Genomic DNA, 8,019 nt, shown 5'->3' with positions numbered 1-8,019 from the left:
GCAGAAGAGTACACTGAGATCTTCGCCGCCTCGCCTAAGAGACGTCATGATGTGCAGATTCTTTCTTCCACTCCTATAAAGCAAGAAGATGTTGATGAAGACGAAGACGAAGATGAGGATCCTATTGAACCCGCCGATGAGACCGAGCAGTCCGCCGCGTAGGATTTAGCGTAGGCAATTAAGAATACCCCGAGCTTAGGGTATCCATGTATCCGTTTTTAATTTACGTATGTGTGTATGATGTAAGTCACATATTGCCTTTGGCAGCCTGTAAGTGACTACATCACCTAGTTTTTATGAATGCAATTTCCGTTTGTCAAAAACTTTGGTTTTGAAAACTTTTCACTTGCACGCATTGGACCCCCTCTTACTAGGAACGAATCATTGTATTTCCGAGCAAGGTGGCATTTTGACCTGTCTGTTTCTATGACAGGATGGTGAACGCAACCCGGAACAGCACCTTCGGCAACCCCAGCGCCGGCTCCTCAGGAACGCCGCAGGGAACCGAAGGAGAAGCTCACGATGGAGGTCACCACGAGCAGCCTAGCGACATTCCACCACCACCTCCTCCTGAGAACATGACGATGGCTTAGTTCCTTCAAGCTCTTCAGGAGGATCCTCAAGCCAGCAATGCCGCTATTCAGCAGCTGACTCAATTCCTGGTGGACAACCCGCCGCGGAATGGGAAAGGTGGTGGCCGCTCTACTCTTTCTGAGTTCATGCGGACTACGCCCCCCATATTCACGGAGACGACTGAACCACTGGACGCCGATGACTGGATCCACACCATTGAAGACCTCTTTACGCTGGTCAAGTGCACCGACGATCGTGAGAAGGTCCTTTATGCTTCTCACTGTCTCGGAGGCACCGCCAGGGCATGGTGGGATGGATTCCAGATCATGTGGATAAGGCAAGTAATCACTTGGGTGATGTTCAAGGAAGGATTTCGTGCGGCTCACATTCCACCTGGAATGATGACCATTAAGAAGCTGGAATTCCGAGCCTTGAGGCAGGGCAGTGGAACTGTTAAGGAGAACCTACATAAGTTTAACCTCTTGTCGAGGTACGTGCCCGAAGATGTTAACACTGAGCCCGCTAACGTGGAACGCTTCACGGAAGGGTTACATTTGTCCCTGCAATACGAGCTGGTGGTTTGCGACTGCAAGACCTTCACCGAGTTGGTTAACAAGGCGCTTATGCTGGAAGACAAGCGTCGTGCGATGGACGGCACCCGCAAGCGCAAACTGATAGGCAATGGAGGACCCAGTAGCGCAAGACCAAGACCATGGCAGTCAGCACCTGCAAGACCCAACTTTGAGCAGCAGCAGTACAAGCACCCGGTGTTCCGCCAGAATTTTCAGCCTCAGCAGCAAGCCAAGCCAGTAGTCAACCCGCCGAACAACGGTGGAGTCAAGACCAACCCTCCGGGGCAGGTCACTTGCTTTGGGTGTGGTCCGACCGGGCACTATTCCAGGCAGTGCCCCAACAAGAAGCCCGACGCACCGCGTCCCAATGCACCCAACCCCGGTCAAGGTGCACTAGGAAGGAACCAGGCTCCCCGCAACCAGCAGTTCAATGGCAGGGGCCGGATCAATCACATCACTGCAGAAGAGGCGCATGAAGACCCGGACTATATTCTGGGTACGTTCCTCGTCAACTCAACTCCAGCAACAGTGTTGTTTGATTGTGGTGCCTCGCATTCTTTTGTTACTCAAAGGTTTGCGGAGAAGTGTGGTTTAAAACCCACTCTACTCCGTGGGTAGATGGCAATTCAAACCCCGGGAGCAGTATTGAGGACCAGCCTAGGGTGTAGAAGGGTCGAGATAGTTATCAATGGAACGAGTTTCTTGGCAGACCTCATTGTGCTTAAATCGCAAGGTTTAGAAGTAATCCTCGGCATGGATTGGTTGGCCAAGCACCAGAGTCTTTTGGACTGTGCCAACAGGGCCATTACCATGACAAGCAACCAAGGGGTCAAGGTCAAGTTTCTCTCCGAGCCAGTATCGGCTCAAGTGCCTCGAGTCAACAGTCTATCCGAGGTAGAGCTTGATCAAGTGCATGTAGTCTGTGAATACCCGGACGTCTTTCCTGACGAGCTACCCGGAATGCCTCCTGACCGAGACATCGAGTTCATCATTAAGCTCATGCCTGGATCAAGGCCTATATAAAAAGCCTTACAGGATGGGTTCCGAAGAGTTGGCAGAGCTGAAGAAGCAGCTGGATGAGCAACTCAGGAAAGGGTTCATCTGTCCGAGTGCATCACCTTGGGGATCACCTGTTCTATTTGTTTCAAAGAAGGATGGTACCATTCGACTCTGCGTCGATTACCATTCTCTTAATGAAGTCACAATTAAGAACAAGTACCCACTCCCCAAGATCGAAGACCTGTTTGACCAGTTAAACGTGGCCAGGGTATTTTCCAAGATCGATCTTCGATCGAGATATTACCAGTTGAAGATTCGACCCGAAGATATACCCAAGACTGCATTCGTGACCCGATACGGTCTATATGAATGCATTGTCATGTCCTTCGGTTTGACAAATGCCCCAGCTTACTTCATGTACCTCATGAACAAGGTCTTCATGGAATATTAGGACAAGTTTGTCGTCGTGGTCATCGATGACATATTAATCTTATCCAAGTCCGAAGAGGAGCATGAGAAACACCTGACGTTAGTTCTAGGAAAGCTTCGAGAGCACCAACTTTATGCCAAATTCAGCAAGTGTCAGTTCTGGCTGAACTAAGTTGGATTTCTGGGTCATACCATGACGGCAAGCGGATTGGCCGTAGATCAGTCCAAGATTACTACAGTGACCATCTGGGAATCGCCAAAGGATGTGAAGGATGTTAGGAGTTTCCTCGGGTTCGCGGGATACTACCACAAGTTTGTAGAAGGATTCTCCAGCATCGCTCGACCTATGACTCAGCTCTTGAAGAAAGGCCGAAAGTTCGAGTGGACACCGGCGTGTGAAGGAAGTTTCCAGGAGTTGAAGAAGAGGCTAACTACTGCCCCGGTATTGGCTACCCCAGACAACAACAAGGAATTCATGATATATTGTGATGCCTCTGGAACCGGGCTCGATGGAATCCTGATGCAAGATGGCAGGGTCGTGGCGTACTTGTCACGGCAACTGCGACCGCATGAGGAGAACTACACCACCCATGATCTTGAGCTAGCAACCGTAGTGGATATTCTGAAGACGTGGCGACATTACCTTCTGGGGAAGCGATGTGAGATATATACAGACCACAAAAGTCTGAAATATATCTTCGCCCAAAGGGAGCTGAATATGAGGCAGCGGAGATGGCTTGAGTTAATCAAGGATTACGACCTCAACATCCAGTATCATCCCGGCAAGGCGAACGTGGTAGCCGATGCCTTAAGCCGGAAGACAGGCTCCTTGAACATCATGCTCAAGGAAAGGTTACCCGTCTTGTATGAAGAGATGGAGAGCTTCAGGCTTGAGATAGTTGAACCAGGATACCTAGCCAACCTTGAAGTCAAGCCTACTCTGGCAGACGACATCAAGGAAGCCCAGAAGGGACACAAGAGTATCGAAGGCCTCAAGAGGAAGGTGCGAGAAGGCAAAGCCCCAGGATTCTCGATTGATGAGCAAGGAGTACTGTGGTACGGGAAGCGCTTATGCGTACCTAACAAGGTCGAACTTAAGGACTTGATCCTATAAGAGGCTCATGACACACCGTACTCTATCCATCCAGGTGGTACGAAGATGTACCAAGATCTCCGAGAACGATTCTGGTGGCATGGCATGAAGAGAGAAATTGGCTCCTATGTCGCTAAATGCGATGTATGCCAGCGAGTCAAGGCTGAACACCAGCGACCTGCTGGATTGCTGCAACCTCTTCAAGTTCCGGAATGGAAGTGGGATAAAGTCGGCATGGACTTCATCACCGGGTTGCCCCGGTCGAATAAGGGACATAACTCCATTTGGGTCATAGTCGATCATTTGACCAAGGTGGCCCATTTCATCCCCGTTAACACCACCTACGATGGCAGCCAGCTGGCTAGTCTATACATTCATCGAGTGGTGAGTCTCCATGGAGTTCCCAAGGAGATCGTGTCCGACCGCGGCATGCAATTCACCTCAATATTCTAGAAGAAGTTTCAAGAAGCTCTCGGAACCAAAATCTCCTTCAGTACGGCTTTCCACCCGCAAACGGGCGGGCAGACCGAGAAGGTAAACCAGATACTTGAGGACATGCTCCGCGCCTGTGTTTTGGCTCATGGTGCTAAGTGGGAAGATTGCCTGCCGTTTGCTGAGTTTTCTTACAACAACAGCAACCAGTCCAGTCTTCAGATGGCCGCATTCAAAGCGTTATATGGGCGGAATTGCCACACCCCGCTCAATTGGTCCGAAACCGGTGAAGGACTAGTTTTCGGACCAGAACCACTGCAGGAAGCAGGGGACAAGGTTCAGCTTGTCCGAGAGAACTTGAAGGAAGCTAAGTCAAGGCAGAAGAGCTATGCGGGCCCTCGCCGTAGAGATGTGGAGTTTGTTCCCGGAGACCAGGTGTACTTGCGAGTCACGCCTCTCAAGGGACCAAGCGTTTCCATGTCAAGGGGAAGCTAGATCCAAGGTTCATTCGACCCTTCAAGATCACGGCAAGGTGCGGGGAAGTAGCTTATCAGTTGGAGCTACCTCCTGAGCTTTCGGGTGTGCACAACGTGTTTCACGTGTCACAGCTCCGGAAGTGTTTGCAAGTGCCGAACCGTCCCGATCTTTACAAGGACATTGATCATCAAGCTATTGACCTGCAACCGGACCTTACCTACCGCGAGAAACCGATCCGCATTTTGGATGAAGCCGAACGTTGGACCAGAAGCCGCACCATCAAGTTTTTCAAGGCTCAGTGGAGCAACCATACCGAAGCAGAAGCCACGTGGGAACGTGAAGACTATCTCCGATCAGAATTTCCCGAGCTATTTAACGCTTAGCTTAGGAATCTCGGGGACGAGATTCTTGTAAGAGGGATAGGTCTGTCACACCCTCTTTTTCACCACAAGTATTTTATGTTGCAAAATCAGAGCTTGTTAAAACTTTTTCAAATAATGTTGTGATGCAATGTAAGCCCTTGTATGAGTGAATGCTTGCTTGCTTGATGACTCAAACCGATGAAAAACTTATTATTTTGCTCTCTTCAAAAACCCTTTATCCTTTATATCAAGATCACCTTCATCAGGGTTGGGATACACTACTAGCTCATGAAGCCAAGTGACACTTCCAACCAAAGTTGGTGATCTGATCCAAATATTATTTTCATTCATTAAAAACATTAATTGGTGATTCAAAATATTATTTTCCTATTTTATATTTATGTCCGTTTCTAAGGCCAGGAATGATATTCCCACAAGGAAAATTGCTTTCCTGCCTTAGAAAATTCTGAGTAAATTCATGGAAGCTTAGAAGGACATATATTTTCCATATATAAGATTTTAAACCCTATTTTATATTAATGTTATTTGAGTAAAACCCTGAAAACCATTTCTGTCTGTTTTAGCTTTTTGAGATGTTTCCAAAGGAAATAATCTCAATAAATTCCCATAAAATTACAGGAGCCCTCCAAAGCCATATTAGTTGCTCACATCAAATCTCACCTTGATCCAAGGTGGGGAAGTGCATCAAATGAGCCCAAAACCCTCTCTGTCCAGAGAAGAGTTGGAACAACTCTACATTGCAAAGTTTATCCAATGGAGCTGAAACTTTGCAGAGGTGTTTCACACCCCAAATAAGGACTCCACACCAAAGATAAGATTTGTGAGACTCTGATTGGCCACACTTCCTTTGTAAAGGACAGAACTGGTCATTTTGGAGCATTTCCAAGTTTACAAAGCTAAAATTGTTCAATGGAGCTCAAATTTGGTGAAACCCCATGTTTTTACCCCAAGACCAAACCTGTTAAGTGTCAGTTCCAGTGGTGGAGTGGAAGCACCCCAAATCAATGTCGAACACCTTCTGACAGGAAGGTAAAAACCCTCCTGGCCACTGTTTTACCCAATGGCAAAGCCCCAAACTTTGTGAGTTAGAGCCCCAGAACACCCTGAGCACTCAGTCAACCAGCCCCTCCCGAACTCCAAGCACAAGTGATAAGATCTTCAATTTGAGCCACAGGCCAGGGCTGGCCACACTAGTGTTCCTTGCCTCCTTTGACCAGCTCGTGCTCCCACTAGCACACAACGGCTAGGCACACTCCCAGCAACACTCAGGACATGGAGGACACGTCCAAAGTGCCCAGTGCGCGCCAGCATGCCGTGGCATGCCAAAACTGCACTCTGGACGCGCTATAGAGAACCTCCAGCAAGGGGACATCGCCCCGACCAGTTCCAACCTCCCCAGTAGTGTCCAAACGCTCCCCCGACAGCCACTCTGTGCAAAGCTACCATCAGGGGGCCCCTCTCCTCGCGCAAGAACTCAGGCGACGAGTGCCCGCGCACGCCCGACGCGGCCGAGCATGCACGGACGCTGCGGCTCGACCCCACTCGCTCTCCCTCTGCGGCCGTTGCACCAGAAGGTCCTAAACCACGTCTCGAACCCGTGGTTTCGCGGCCAGCATCTCACTGTGCACGCACGTGCGCCACGGTGAGTCACCGACGCGCCTGAATCGGCTCACCGTCGCTGGCCTATAAATAGGTCTCCCCGGCGCCCCAGCACCCCCAGGCAGCTTCAACACAACCACTAGACTCCCCCTAGCCGCCCAATCGAGCTCGCAAGCCCCGGTGCTCGAGATCGACCGACGCCCCTCCACCTCGGAGCTCCGGTCGATCTCCGGCTACACGCCGGCTCCTGCGCCGCCCGACCTCCCATTGCACTTCCTTTGACGCCAGGATCATTTCCCCCAACTTCCCCGAGCGAATCCGTGCCCCTAGCCACTAGCTCGACGCCATCCCGAAACCTTTCCGCCACGGTCACCTCGTCGCTGGCGACCCAGACCACCTCCGGTGACGTCCCGACCACGAGCAGGTAGGCGGAGGAACGAGGGACCCATTCCCGCTCCCAGATTGGTTTGAGGGCAACGGTAGACTCGCCGGCGTCCGTCTCCACCTCTCTGGCTAGAGGTAGGAGAAGGACCCGACAGGTGGAGCCCACCTGTCGGTGTCCCGGGGCAGCCAGCGCGTGCATCCGCTGACGCTGACCCGAGGGGCCCGCATGTCAGGTTTGAACCTGACACGCGCGCGCCTGGTGGCCGGTCTGCTGGCTGGGCCGGCTGGGTCCCCCCCCCCTGGGCTTTTCTTTTATTTTTAACCTGCAAGCTTAAATGATTTGTATAAAATATTTAGCCAGTACAAAAATATGATTCTTCCACCAACAATTTTCTAATAATGTGCAGTAATTGATTCTGTAGAGTTTGACATATTTCAAAAACAGAATCTGTTTTGGTATAATAAAATGATATTAAAAGCATTTGTTTGCTCCTGTTTTCTTTTAAATAAATATGCTTAGCTAATAAAAACCATAGGAAACATTTTCCAAAATAATAAACTGAATTTATTCAAGCTTTGCAACATTTTTAAAAGCACCTTGTGATCTGTTTTGGTGTGAGCTATTATTTATTTATTCCTTTCTCGACGGTAGAGTTACCGAGTGACGGCGGATTCGGAGTGGAAGACCTCGAAGACCCCGGATACCAAGCTGACCAAGGCAAGCAGCCCTTTGACCATGACTTGTGCACATACATTGATGCATGCTAGAATAGCAAGTACTTTTTCGTTGCATGAGATCACGGTGCCGGTTCATCATTGGTGTGATGGTACCGAAGGCTTCTTCGAAGCACGTGCATGATAGTGATGTTATTCATATGGCTCCATGGAGCACAAGCATGATGAGCTTGACCCTACCATCTATGAGGATCATGCTACTGTCATGTTGAATAGTAAAGTTATAAGATCATTACACTGAGCTTGACCCTACCCCTTGAGGGTCACGCTTATACCATGTTGACAAGATAGAAGCATATTATCATGAGCATGATGATGGGTTAAATAAAGAGTTTATGAAAAC

Source organism: Hordeum vulgare, chromosome 7H (assembly GCF_904849725.1).
Source record: "Hordeum vulgare subsp. vulgare chromosome 7H, MorexV3_pseudomolecules_assembly, whole genome shotgun sequence".
Lineage (NCBI taxonomy): Eukaryota > Viridiplantae > Streptophyta > Magnoliopsida > Poales > Poaceae > Hordeum > Hordeum vulgare.
Note: the sequence above shows the minus strand (reverse complement) of the source record.